This window comes from Oryctolagus cuniculus (assembly GCF_964237555.1).
Source record: "Oryctolagus cuniculus chromosome 17 unlocalized genomic scaffold, mOryCun1.1 SUPER_17_unloc_2, whole genome shotgun sequence".
NCBI lineage: Eukaryota > Metazoa > Chordata > Mammalia > Lagomorpha > Leporidae > Oryctolagus > Oryctolagus cuniculus.
In genome coordinates this window covers 370342-385078 of record NW_027208203.1, presented here as the reverse complement: position 1 = coordinate 385078, position 14737 = coordinate 370342, and positions in this window count along the sequence as shown.

Sequence of the window (14737 nt, the reverse complement as noted above, 5' to 3'; positions counted from 1 at the left end):
CCATTGTGAATTGTGCTGCAACAAATATGGGGTACAGATAACTCATATGCTGAATTCTTTTCAGTTGGGTAAATTCTCGAGTGGGATGGCTAGAACATATGGTAGGTTTATATTCAGATTTCTGAGTTATCTCCACATTGTCTTCCACAGTGGCTGCACATTCCCATTAACAGTGGAACAAGGTAACTTTTCCCCACATTCTCACCATCATTTGTTGTTTGTTGACTTCTGTATGAGAGCAATTCTCACCGGAGTGAAGTAGACCTCACTTGTGTTTTTGTTTTAGATTTTTCTGATTACTAGTGATCTGACCATTTTTTTTTCAAGTGTCTGTTGCCATCTAAATTTCCTCTCTTGAAAAATGCTGTTTAAATCCTTTGTAGATTTCTTAACTGGATTGTTTGTTTTGCTATTGCTGAATTTTTTAAGTTCTGTATAGATTCTGGATATTAACCCTTTATCAGTTGCATAGTTTGCAAATATTTTCTCCCACGCTGTTAGTTGTCTGTTCACTTTGCTGAGTATTTCTTTGGCAGTGAAGAAACTCTTTAGCTGGATGTAATCCCATTTTATAATTTTGGCTTTGATTGCCTGTGCTTCTGTCTTTTCCAAGAAGTTTTTGCCTATTACAACATCTCATAGAATCCCCAAATGTTCTGTAGTAATTTTATGCTATCAGGTCATAGATTGAGGTATATGATCAATTTTGAGTGGATTTTGGGGTAAAGTGTAAGATAGGGGTCTAATTTCATACTTCTGAAAGCAGAGATCCAGTTTTCCCAACACCATTTATTGAACAGACTGTCCTCATTTCAGGGATTGATTTTAGTTTCTTTGTCAAAGATAAGATGGTTGTAGATTTTGGATTGATTTCTTGAGTTTCTATTCTGTTCCACTGGTCTATCCATATATTTTTGATACCAGTACCAGGCTGTTTTGATTATAATTGTCCTGTAGTATGTCTTTTTTGCTTGTTTTTTTTTTTTTGACAGGCAGAGTTAGACAGTGAGAGAGAGAGAAAGAGAGAGAGAGAGAGAGGTCTTCCTTCCATTGGTTCACCCCCCAAATGGCCGCTACAGCCTGTGCACTGCACTGATTTGAAGCCAGGAGCCAGGTGCTTCCTCCTGGTCTCCCATATGGGTGCAGGGCCCAAGCACTTGGGCCATCTTCCATTACTTTCCTGGGCCACAGCAGAGAGCTGGACTGGAAGAGGAGCAACCAGGACAGAACCGGCACCCCAACCGGGACTAGAACCCGAAGTGCTGGCACTGTAGGCAGAGGATTAGCCTACTGAGCCGCAGCACCGGCCCCTGTAGTGTGTCTTGAAATCTGGTGTTGTGTTGCCCTGGCTTTGTTTTTGCTGTATAAGATTGCTTTAGCTATTTGAGATCTCTTGTGGTTTCATATGAATTTTAGCAGATTTTTTGGTTCTGAGAAAAATGTCATTGGCATTTTTATTGGGATAGCATTGAATCTATAAATTTCTTTTAGTAGTATGTATATTTTAATGATATTGATCCTTCCAATCCATGAACATGGGAGATTTCCCATTTTTAATGTCTTCTCTCCCTTTAATGTTTTGAAATTTTCTTTCTCAGCTGGGCTGCAGGCCCTGTTATGGGGAAAATGGGGTGAGATAAATGTGCCCTCTTTACTTCCACTGAGTCTGTGAGTAGCCACTAGTAACTGCTCACCTCTAGGGCTGCAGTCCCAGCTCATGCCATGTTCTCCCTCTGGCTAGACCAACAAGGGTTTCTGCAGTCTGGTCTCACCTCTGCCTCCAAGCTTCCACCTGCTCCTGCTCTCAGCTGCTGCAGTCCTGTGTTGTGTTCATGTTTGTGCTCTGTCCACACCTTCCAGACAGGTCCATGGTATTATACTTCCTTTGTAGAATTCCTAGTGTTGATTTTCTAATTCTCCCCTGAGAGTGCACTTCCTATGCCTTTTTTTCTTGAGATTTTTCCATAGTCTAGTACAGTATGTCGTTCCCTATTATGTCATCTTCCCAAGATGTAATTCTTCTTAATTGTCCCTATTATGTGGTGAATTTCTACAGAAATCATGCTTTTTTAACACATAAAACATGGGTCAACAGGTTCCTCCCCACTGGCTTTTTGCTGCCTCCACAGCTCAGTGCTAACCCTGTAAGTGCACCAAAGGGTATCCTCACAAAATGAGAATAGGAAAGCTCCCCAAGTTCCAAACTCTGTTTTTTTTTAAACTTTTATTTAATGAATATAAATTTCCAAAGTACAGCTTATGGATTACAATGGCTTCCCCCCACAATGTCCCTCCCACCCACAACCCTCCCCTATCCCACTCCCTCTCCCCTTCCATTCACATCAAGATTCATTTTCGATTCTCTTTATCTACAGAAGATCAGTTTAGCATACATTAAGTAAAGATTTCAACAGTTTGCTCCCACACAGAAACATAAAGTGAAAAATACTGTTTGAGTACTAGTTATAGTATTAAATCTCAATGTACAGCACTCTAAGGACAAAGATTCTACATGAGGAGTAAGTGCACAGTGACTCCTGTTGTTGACTTAACAAATTGACACTCTTGTTTATGGCATCAGGAATCACCCTAGGCTCTTGTCATGAGCTGCCAAGGCTATGGAAGCCCCCTGGGTTCACTGACTCTGATAACTTTTAGACAAGGCCATGGTCAAAGTGGAAGTTCTCTCCTCCCTTCAGAGAAAGGTACCTCCTTCTTTGATGACCTGTTCTTTCCACTGGAATCTCACTCGCGGAGATCTTTCATTTAGGTTTTTTTTTTTGCCAGGGTGTCTTGGTTTTCCATGCCTGAAATACTCTCATGGGCTTTTCAGCTAGATCTGCATGCCTTAAGGGCTGATTCTGAGGCCAGAGTGCTGTTTAGGACATCTGCCATTCTATGGGTCTGCTGTGTATCTCACTTCCCATGTTGGATCTCCCTTTTTGATTCTATCAGCTAGTATTTGCAGACACTATTCTTGTTTATGTGATCCCTTTGGTTCTTAGTCCTATCATTACGATCAATTGTGAACAGAAATTGATCACTGGGACTAGTGAGATGGCATTGGTACATGCCACCTCAATGGGATTGAATTGGAATCCCCTGGTATGTTTCTAACTCTACCGTTTGAGGTAAGTCAGCTTGAGCATGTCCCGAATTGCACATCTCTTCCCTCTCTTATTCCTACTCTTGAGGCCACTTTTTCCATCACTGCCACATCAAAGTCACAGAAGTGAAGATTTGTTTCAAAAATCTTCCAAGACAGAGTAATTTTATGAAGGAGTTGCAGGTGTGTCATCTGTTGGTGTCAGATCTTGGCATTGCCAATGTAGTGCTGGTTTTGGATGCATACAGAGCTGAAGAGATAGGGGGGTCACAGAAACTTCCACTGAGACTTAAAAGGGGAGCCTGCAAGGCCAGGTAGAGCTGTGCTTCATGGCAGGAGCCTCTGTATGGAGCAATGCACAGTGAGTCCATAATAGTGGAGTTGCAGAGTAAGTCACAAAACAGCAGAGGTGTCAGCAATATGAGACATATGTTGAGAAAATCTACAAGCAGTGCATAAGGGTAGTCTGGACAATGACATCAGCTTGCAGCCTCAGAGTGCTCCCATTTAGTGAAGTCCAACAAATCCATGAGTATACAGAGGCTTCCACTTAGATTTCAAAGGATGGACTGGATAATCAGGTTGCCCAGTTCCAGGACCATAGTCACTACAAGGAGATTCCTCTAGTGTAGTTCCTAGTGCAGCTGTATAGAGGAAACTCACATCTGTGACAATGAAGCATGAACAGCAAAACCTGAAGCTGTAATTACAGGTGAGGCTATCCAAGCTTTGAGAACCCAGCCCCCAATAAAATGCACAGAATAACAGAAAAAAGTTTGGAACATAATATATTTCCTGCAGGATTTTCACCTGCCTTGGTCCAATTAATCCCATTTACTTTTCTCCCATTTGGAGTGAAAATGTATATCTTGCTTATCTCCGTATTGTATCTTGGGATTACATGACTAGTTTTATTCTTTAATTTTGAAGATCCATAGTTAAGAATTTGCCTTAAGTCTCAGATGAGACTATGAACTATGGAATTTTAAAATGTTGCATTGAGTCAAGACTTTGGAATTTGACAGATGGGATCAAAGATGGCCACACTGATTTCAGCTGCAGAAGGATGTAAGAAAAATAAAGGAACGTGTTTCCAAGGGACTGACTGATGTTTCCAGTGGAGAAATGACAAGACAGAAGAGAGATTGCACGGAACATCATGAGGACAGAGGACTGAGACACTTCTGCAGCTAGCTGTGTGGTGTGGCCAGCTGACAGCTGGGGATTACCAATTCCCATGGTAAGAATTTGTTTCTCTGTGCCCCATTGGTGTTAACTTCATCCCGAGTGCCAACTGGGGTCTGAGCAGCAGTTCGAGTCTAAGAAGCCACCTTGTCTCCTTTGCCTCTCCTACATCTGCAAAAGACCAGATTCAACTTTTCAGGGCCATGCAGCTGATCTCTGTTCTGCAGCTACCAAAAGTGACAAGAGCCAGAACCAGGGCAACTTGCAAGGTGCAGAACAGATGTCTTGCCTCCTGCAACTGTAGGAGTTTTGGGCATAAGCCCAAAAGCTATGTACACCACTCTATATGATCCAGAGGAGCTCCCCTCAGCTACCTGGGGACAGCAACAGCAGCAACACTTAAAATATCTGGATCTGACATGAGGAAGTGTCCTCAGCATCTCTGAGATCATTGTGCTGAGAGATATGGGTACAAGTTAAAAAAAAACACTCATTCATGTCTTGTGGGAACTGGGGGCAGTTTCTTCTGTGCCTTGCAGAACTGGGGTGGCTGATGTTTCTATTATAAACTTTGGAGAAATTTGCCCTTGTAACATCTGGAGTTCTCTGTCTACATCACTGTGCTTCAGACAGGTGGCTACCACTGTCCTCAAAACCTGACTTACATACTCCATGGTATCTGGCAACTCTAGAGCTGTAAAAAGTAGTATTAATTTCCTCAAATCAACTAGAATCAGTCCTGTGGAACCTAAGGAGGAACGGCCTGCATTCTACTTTGAACCCACACCTGCCATTGCAATATATCTGTATATCTTGTACTCATTCTGCAGGACTGGACCTGGTTCAGTTCATATCCCCCAGTCCAGGGACTAGGAATGTTGGTGTTGTAAGCATGGGCACTAGTTGCACTCTCTCAGCAGGACCTCAGGAAGGACCCAGACATATCACACAGTCCTCACATAGAACCAAAGACAAAACAAGTCAAGTGATACCCTACAATCCATCTAAACCTGCTCCATAGAGCAGAGATTATTACATCAGATGCACGTATATTAATGTGGGGACAAAGTAAAAGTGAAACAACATAACATGGCACCTCCAAATGAACACAAGAGTTTTCCTGAATTAGATTCTCATCTAAGGAAAATCAATGAAATGCCAGAACTAGAACTCAAAGTAGGGATTGTAAGGAAGCTCCATGTGATGCAAGAGAAATGAACAGAGCAATGCATGACATGAATGAAAATTTCATGAAAGAGGTAGAAATCATTAAGAAGAACAAAATAGAAATACTGGAAATGAAAACTTCAGTCGGTGAAATAAAAATATGATTGAGTTTACAAAGCAGAATACATCAAGGAGGAAAGGATTTCTTATCGGGCCAAGACTTTGGAAGTAGCCCAGTCACACAAAAATAGAGAGAAAATAATTTAAAAGAATGAACAAAGTTTATGTGAAACACAGGTTTAACGGTTTAAATGGCCAAATATTCATATGATAATGATTTCTGAATGAGGAGTAAAAGACACTGAGAAAGTATAAAATGAAATAGTAGTTGCAAATTTCCCAGGTCTTGAAATAGACATGGATATCAGGATACAGGAAGAAGAAAAGTCCCTAAGAAGATCAAACCAAAACGATCTTCTCCAAGGAATGTTGAAGTCAAATTGTACAAAAATAAAGACAAGTAGAGAATCCTTAAAACAGTAAAGTATCAAATTATGTAAAAAGAAAAACCAGTTAGACTAACATAAAACTTAGCCAAAACCCTACAGGCCAGAAGAGAGTGGCAGGATGTATTCAATGTCTGAAAAAAAATCTTCCAGCTGAGAATATAACCAGCAAATTATCCTTAAGAAGTAATAAGAAATAAGGGATCTCCCAGATAAGCAAAAAAAGAATTCACCAGCACCAGATCAGCCTTTCAAGTAGTTCTGGAATCCAAGAGGGTAGAATAGGGGAAGAACAAGCTACTCTAGGCTATGGGAAAATAGTAAAAATAGGGGCTGGTTTTGGGGTGTCAGATTCTGTACCAGTTGCTCCTCTTCCAGGCCAGCTCTCTGCTGTGGCCCAGGAGTGCAGTGGAGGATGGCCCAAGTGCTTGGGCCCTGCACCCGCATGGGAGACCAGGAGGAGGCACTTGGCTCCTGGCTTCAGATCAGTGCAGTGCACAGGCTGTAGCAGCCATTTGGGGGGTGAACCAATGGAAAAAAAGACCTTTCTCTCTGTCTCTGTCTTTGTCTCTGTCTCTCTCTCTCTATCTCTCACTGTCTAACTCTGCCTGCAAAATAAAAATAAAAATAAATAGGGGATGGCACTGTGGCTCACTTGGTTAATCCTCTGCCTGTGGCACCGGCATCCCATATGGGCACTGTGTTCTAGTCCTGGTTGCTTCTCTTCCAGTCCAGCTCTCTGCTGTGGTCCAGGAAGGCAGTGGAGAATGGCCCAAGTGCTTGGGTGCCTGCACCCATGTGGGAGACCAGGAAGAAGCACCTGGGTCCTGGCTTCAGATCAGTGCAGTGCCAGCCATAGCAGACATTTGGGGAGTGAACCAACTGAGGGAAGACCTTTCTCTCTGTCTCTCACTGTCTATAACTCTACCTGTCAAATAAACAAAAAAAGAAAAGAAAATAGTAAAAAAAGAGAAAGTGTATAGCCAAGGGAAAGTTGGAGGAAAAACTGCATTGAAGATTCTGCAGAAGAGACTTTTTGGATCTGTGTGGAAGGTGCAGATATGCAGCAATGAGCATGGACACAACACATGACCCCAGCAGCAGAGAAAGTGCCAGCTTGGAGAGCAAGGTGAGATCAGACTGCAGCAGACTGACACTGGTGGTTTAGAATGAGGGACAGCCTAGAGGGCTCACTGTCATTGAGTTCAGTCTAGATTCCTGAGGGGAATAGGAAGCCTGCTCCCTCAATTGAAGAAAAGAGACACTTCTCTCCCCCATTCCCCACCATCATACCTGGCAACCGATGAGAAAGGGAGGGCATGCTTTTGGACAAAAGTAGGTAGCAGCTGTGGTGGCTCTTGTGCTCACACCTCATGACTGTGGGAGTCTAGTGTGCTGAGAGGGTGCAGGGGGTACCTGGTTCTCAGGGCAATTACGTTGTGCATTTTCACATGTTCAGAGCTCCCTGCCTACCTGGGGTGGGTCACCGCAGTGGTATATATGCTCACATTGAGGACTGCACAGTTTGTTTTTGCAGTTCCTGTGAAAGTGTGGATGAGCACTGCACACACTGAGGGTTAACACCTGGGCATTGGTCATGTTGGGAGAGGAAATGAGGGTGTGAATACAGAGATAAGAATACCCCCCTTTCTGTTAACAAGAGGAGATCTACAATGCACAAATTGATAGTCACCCTGGATACTCCACCCACCCTTTAACACTGACTCCCTGGACACACCCAGCACACATCCCCTGGGTACTCACTGAAACAGCAGAAACCCCACTAAACCACAGATGCATAGTTCAAAGCTAAAAACAATCAGAGGTAAAAACCAACAATTATCTTCACAAATGCCTAAAAATAAGTGCAGAAGTTGACACCAGTTCTGTAGCATAGTAGGCTAATCCTTCACCAGTGGCCCATATGGGCACCAGTTTATGCCCCAGCTACTCTTCTGATCCAGGTTGCTGCTTGTAGCCTAGAAAAACAGTGTGAGATGGCCCAAGAGTTTGCACCCATGAGCCTATATAGCAGACCTGGAAGAGGCTCCTGGTTCCTGGCTTTGGATTGGCTCAGTATTGACCATTGTAACCATTCACATAGTGAACCAACAGATGAAAGACATTTCTATCTGTCTTGCCCTTTTTCTGTCTGTAGTTGTACCTCTCAAATAAATAAAATCTTTGATAAAAGAATAAGGAAGACAACATGACTCCCCAAAGGATCACAACACTTTTATATTAGAATGTGAAGATGAAGAGATTGATAAAATGCATGAAACAGAATATAAAAGACTAATCACAGGAACACTCCAAAGTATTCAGAAGCAAATTCACAAATTAAAGAAATATAAACATTACAGAAATAAAAAGTTTTCCCATGAAATTGAGATTTAGAAGAGAAATCAAAATGAAATATTACAAGTTAAGAATTAAATATAACAAATAAAATGTACAGTGGAAAGCATTAACAGACATGGTGAGGCAGAAGAAAGAACATCCAATCCAGAATAAAAACCTTTGGAAAGAAAAAGAGGAATTTAGAGAAATTATAAACAGTGTTGGAAATTTATGGAATGCTATCAAATGACCCAATGTACAGGTCTTAGGAGTTCCTGAAGGTGAGTAGAGAGAAAAGATTAGAAAGACTATTTCCTGAAATAATTAAAGAAAATTTCATAATTTGGATAAATAAAGGGGTGTCCAAATACAGAAAGCACATAGAACACCAAATAGACATGACCAGGAAAGATTTTCACAATGACACATTGCAGTCAAACTTTCCATAGTAAAACATAAACAAAAGATTCAAAAATGTGAATGAGAGAAACACCAGATTACTTTCAGAGGATCTCCAACTAGAATCAGCTGAATTTTCATCAGACTCCACAGGATGTGAGAGAACAGACATAGTACAAGTAATAAGAAAAGAAACACTTAGGAAAAAAATACAAGCATATTGTACACTGCAAAGCTCTCATATATGAATGAAGGTGAATAAAAGACTTAATATAACAAACAGAAATTGAAAGAATTTGTCATCACTCATCCAGCTTTACAAAACGTGCTTAATGGTGTACTACACGCAGAAACACAGAAAGACAGTCATCATTATGAAAGAATATGAAGGCAGAAATTCCCCCAGTAAAAGTACAAAAGAAATAGTAATCAAACAACAGGAATATTTATGGAAAAATAGCAGGGCCAAGTTGTTCTTTAGCATTAGGAACCTTAAATGTAAGTGGCCTAAATTCTCAAATTAAAACATATAAACAGGTTCAATGGATTTAAAAAAGGCCTATTTGCTGCCTATTGGAAACACCTCACCAACAAATATACACACTGACTGAAAGTGAAAAGAAGGAAAAATATATTCCAAATTAAAATAATGCAAAAAAGAGTAGGTATGGCTATCCTAATATCAGACAAAATAGACCTTTTTAGTTTGGACAGCCAGAGTGGACAGTGAGAGAGAGAGACAGAGAGAAAGGTCTTCCTTTTCTGTTGGTTCACCCCCCCAATGGCTGCTGCGGACAGCACGGTGATGCTGGCGCACTGCGCTGATCTGAAGACAGGAGCCAGATGCTTCGTCCTGGTCTCCCATGCGGGCGCAGGGCCAAAGCACTTGGGCCCTCCTCCACTGCACTCCCGGGCCACAGCAGAGAGCTGGCCTGGAAGAGGGGCAACTGGTACAGATTCTGGCACCCCAACCAGGACTAGAACCTGGTGTACCAGCACCATGGGTGGAGGATTAGTCTATTGAGCCACGGCGCTGGCCCAAAATAGACCTTAACACAAAAATTGTTAACAGAGACAAAGAAGGGCACAGAGTAATGAATAAAGATCAATTCAACAGTAAGATGTGACTAGAATAAATATTCAACATTTTAGTAAAACTTCAGAGAATCAAAAATTTCTATGCAAATATGGCTCATAATAAGTCAAGCATAAATCAAGATGGGGAGTCTGGAGAATTTCTCATTTCCTAGATTTTCCAGAAAGCTATCATTACTACATACAGGGCTCTCTCCTCTATTTTAATCTTACTAGTTCCAAAGACAAGAAGAAGGAGTGAAATACATACACACAACACATGCACACACATGCACACATAGGACAGAAGCAGAGAATTTAATTCCTTTTTCTCATCACCTAAATTTTCCTTTATTCAATAAAAGAAACCTGCAGATATTTTCATTGGTTTCCCTTTTTCTAAAGATTTCTGTAACCTTAATTGCTGCCATCATTGTTTTTTGAATTTTTTGCATTTTAACATAATGAAATTCAAAAGCAGCTTCATAGTCAAAACACCTAAATACCTGTGTAACTACAGGGGCACCTAGGTAAGAGTAGCTGCCAAATTTAGTGATCAAACTTTTTGAGTTCCATGACAAGCTATGGCTCATGTGACATTCAGGATCATTTTTCAGACCATTGAAATTAGCCGTTACAATACAGAGAGGGGAAGACATGATGTAAAAGATTAAGTACTTGGTTTTGTTAGCATGTTTACCAATTCAAGTCACAAAATATTCCTCATTATTATTCATTCAGGTAATTGAGAAAGATAGTGCAGAAATTAAATAAAAAATTATTCCTTCCCTTCCTCCCACTCTCTTGTACTCTACAAAATGTCTTCCCTGGGACTAGGCCTTGAAAAGGCCACTACATATTACCATGACATGCATTACTGCCTGCAATTTGAAAAGCTCAATTTGTGGTGATTGTAATTACATTATAAAAATATCCACATGAATAAGTCTAAAAAAGGTTGAAAACTAGAGTAAATCTACATTTGACCACTGTTTTGTGTTATGTAGAAGTCATAGATTTGGTAAAGCATTGTAACAATTTAGGAAAGCATCCAAATCTTTAAATTCTGGATGAAATTTATGTTTTAATCTACAAAATTGCATGAAGGCTTACTTCAGAGACCTCCTATCATTCTAAAATTCCTCAAGCTGGACAAATCACTTTTAATATAGTTCATTATGAATATTGCCCTTCAAAAGCAAATTTAGTTGTTTGCTCTGCATTTTATGATGTTAACCTACATAGGGCTGATCTTAATTATTCATGAATATCAAACACGATAGGAAGACAAACCTGAGAGAAACATTTACAATGCAATAGCATAATTTGCTAAACTCATCAGTAACGGTATTCTCCTTTTTAAAATATTTATTTATTTATTTGAAAGTCAGAGTCACACAGAGAGAGGAGAGGCAGAGAGAGAGAGAGAGAGAGAGAGAGAGAGAGAGGTCTTCCATCCAATGATTCACCCCTAAATTGGCCACAATGGCCACAGCTGTGCCTCTCTGAATCCAGGGGCCAGATGCTTCTTCCAGGTCTCCCACGTGGATGCAGGGGCCCAAGGACTTGAGCCATCTTCTACTGCTTTCTCAGGACACCTCAGAGCAGGATCAGAAGTGGAGTAGCCGGGTCTGGAGCCACAGCACCGGCCCCAACATTATTCTCTTAAAAAACCTCCTTAAGTCTTTCTTCTCTTTATTTACCAGTGGATTGTGGAAAATGTGCAATTTTATCTCTTCACATGAAAATATTTCAATGCACGATGATCTTGCTTGGTGGAACTCTCATCCAACTCTTTTCCATCCTATTGTAAAGGTTAAAAAAAGCAGCAAACTAGGATGGAACTAGCTTGTTACCAATCGTAATGTCTGAAGGCTTTCAGAATATGTTGGTTTTTCCCTCCATCTGTCTCTACTTTGTTCTTTCAGCTCACAATATGTAGGCTGGTGTGTTGTTAACATTTGTTCGTAGGAATAGTTTTTCTCTCTATAGGTTGTTTCTCTATATAGTATTTGCCTTGCTCAGTTCCTGCATGATTGTATCGATAAGTTCTTCTTTTAGCTTTGCTAATTCTTCTCTCATTTCATCTAAAATATCCTGCTTCAGTCTGTTATAGTAAAGTCCTTTTGTCTGGACTCCATTGGTACTGGGATGTGATGAGGGTGTGGATTTGGTCTTGAAATGACAGGTGACTTGCTGCCATTCATGGTATTTGTTCTTTCCCAAGGTTTTCTTGTTGGTTCGGGTGTGCTTGTTGATGAGGCGTTAGAAGTTACAGCCTTTCCCATTCCAGCTCCTTTTGTCTTTGCTGTTCTTGTAGTTACCTTCTTTGAATTTCCATTTCTTCTTGGGATAGGCCATTCTGAACTTGGGCAGGTAGTTGTGAATTTTGTCTAGGCAATGTTGGCCCTGTTTCTTGTGAATTCAATGATTCTAAGCCATGCATCATGGCACTTGTGAAGCTACTGGCATCTTCTTTGCTGCCAAAGTTGAGATCATACACCTGTCTAGCATCTCATCACTGATGGAAGATCTGTGTAGCTTGATTGTATTTCAGCCCTTTAGGAATGGCACAATTTATCACAACTTGATGGTTCTGAATGTGCTGTTGCCTGCATGGTGATAGATGTGAAATCTGCTGAAGCCAGCAGAGCCACCAGCTTCTTATTGGAATCATCATAAACCATCACAGCAGCACTTGAGAGATTGCTTGAGAGATGTTCTAGTAACTCATGGTGTCGGCAGTGCCAAGGCTTCCCCAGCAGCTGGGAGAAGCAGGAGGCATGAGCTGAGGGAGTTTCTGCTCCAGGGGTAGGGGATGCAGCTAGGAGCCATGAAACAAGTGTCCAGCTCCTCCTTCAGTGGGCTTGGGGCTACACCATCTCCTTAAAGCTGAGGCACTGGCCATAATGTGAGAAGGTGGCAAGAGAAAGGCTGGGGGAGGGGTGAGAGGCTGAGGCATGGAGTGGGACCCCAGCTTTCACAGACTCCCACCTTCTCCTCCTTGTCTTCATCCTCTTCCTCCCCTCATCTCAGAGCTTCCTCATCTGCCCGTGGAGCGGCACCCACCAGGGCTGTGCACCAAGGCCGTGTGCAACCCCAAATCATTTCTTATAGTCACCTTGCATGTAAATGGACTCAACCTTCCAGTTAAAAGGCACAGAGTAGTAGATGGTTTAAACTGCAAAATCCATCTATTTATGGCCAACAAGAAACACATCTCACCAATAAAGATACACATAGACTGAAAATGAAAAGATGGAAAAAGATACTGCATCCTAGCAGAAACCAAAAATAGCTTGTGTAGCCATCCTAATAGCAGAGAAAATAGACTTTAACACCAAAACTATTAAAAGAGGCAAAGAAATTAACTATGTAATGATCAAGGGTTAATTCAACAGGAAGACATGACTATTATAAATGTATACACACCTAATTACAGGGCACCTGGCTATTTAAAAGAAATATTGAAAGACCTAAAAGGATACATAGACTGCAATACCATAGTAATGGAGGACTTCAATACCTCTTTCAGCAATGGACAGATCAATGAAATAGAAAATCAACAAGGAGGCCGGTGCCATGGCTCACTAGGTTAATCCTCTGCCTGCAGCACCGGCACACCAGGTTCTAGTCTCAGTCAGGGAGCTGGATTCTGTCCTGGTTGCTCCTCTTCCAGTCCAGTTCTCTGCTGTGGCCCGGGAATGCAGTGGAGGATGGCCCAAGTCCTTGGGCCCTGCACCCACATGGGAGACCAGGACAAGCACCTGGCTCCTGGCTTCAGATCAGTGTAGTGCACTGGCCACAGTGCACTGGCCACAGCGGCCATTGGGGGTGAACCAATGGAAAAAGAAAGACCTTTCTCTCTGTCTCTCTCTTTTACTGTCTACTCTACCTGTCCAAAAAAAAAGAAAGAAAATCAACAAGGAAATAGCAGATTTAATTGACACTATAGACCAAATGGATCTAACAGATATCTACAGATCTTTTCACCCCCAAAGTTGCAGAATAAACATTTTTCTCACCAGTTCATGAACTTTCTCTAGGACTGACCATGTGCTAAGCCATAAAGCAAGTCCCAGCAAAATAAAGAAAATCAAAATCAAACATGCCTCTTCTCTGACCACAATAGAATGAAGTTGGAAATCAGCAACTCAGGAATGTCTACAACATATGGAAACACACAGAGGCTGAAAAAAAATGCTCCTGCATGAACAGTAGGTCACTGAATAAATCAAGATAGGTAAAATCTTTGGAAATCAATGAAGATGGTGATGATATAACATATGAAAATTATAGGATACAGCAAAAGTAGTGCTAAAAGGAAAATTTACAGCAATTGAAGCCTACATGAAGAAATTATAAAGGCACCAAATAAAATGGCTATTAATGCATTTCAAAGACCTAGAAAAACAAAAAGCAAACCAAACCCAAATCTAGTAGAAGTAAAGAAATCATTAAAATTAGAGAAGAAATAAACAAAATTGAAAAAAGTATACAAAGGATCAGCAAAATGAAGAGCTGTTTTTTTGAAAACAAACAAATCAACAAAATTGGCATATCACTTGTCTAAACTAACCAAAAAGAAGAGAGAAGACTCATATCAATGAAATTAGAGCTGAAAAGGAAATGTAACAACAGACACCACAAAAATAAAAAAGAAATCAGAAATTACTACAAACAGCAGTATGTCAAAAACCAGGGAAACACAAAAGAAATGGACAGATACCTCCACACATACAACCTACTTAAATTGAGCCATGAAGACACAGAAAACCTAAACAGACCAATTACCAAGAGAGAAATTGAATCAATAATAAAGATGCTCCAAACAAAGAAAAGGCCACCATCACCATACTTCCTAACCCTGAAAAAGATACAACAGAGAAAGAGAACTACAGACCAATTTCCCTGATAAACATAGATGCAAAAGTCCTCTACAAAATACTAGACAATCAAA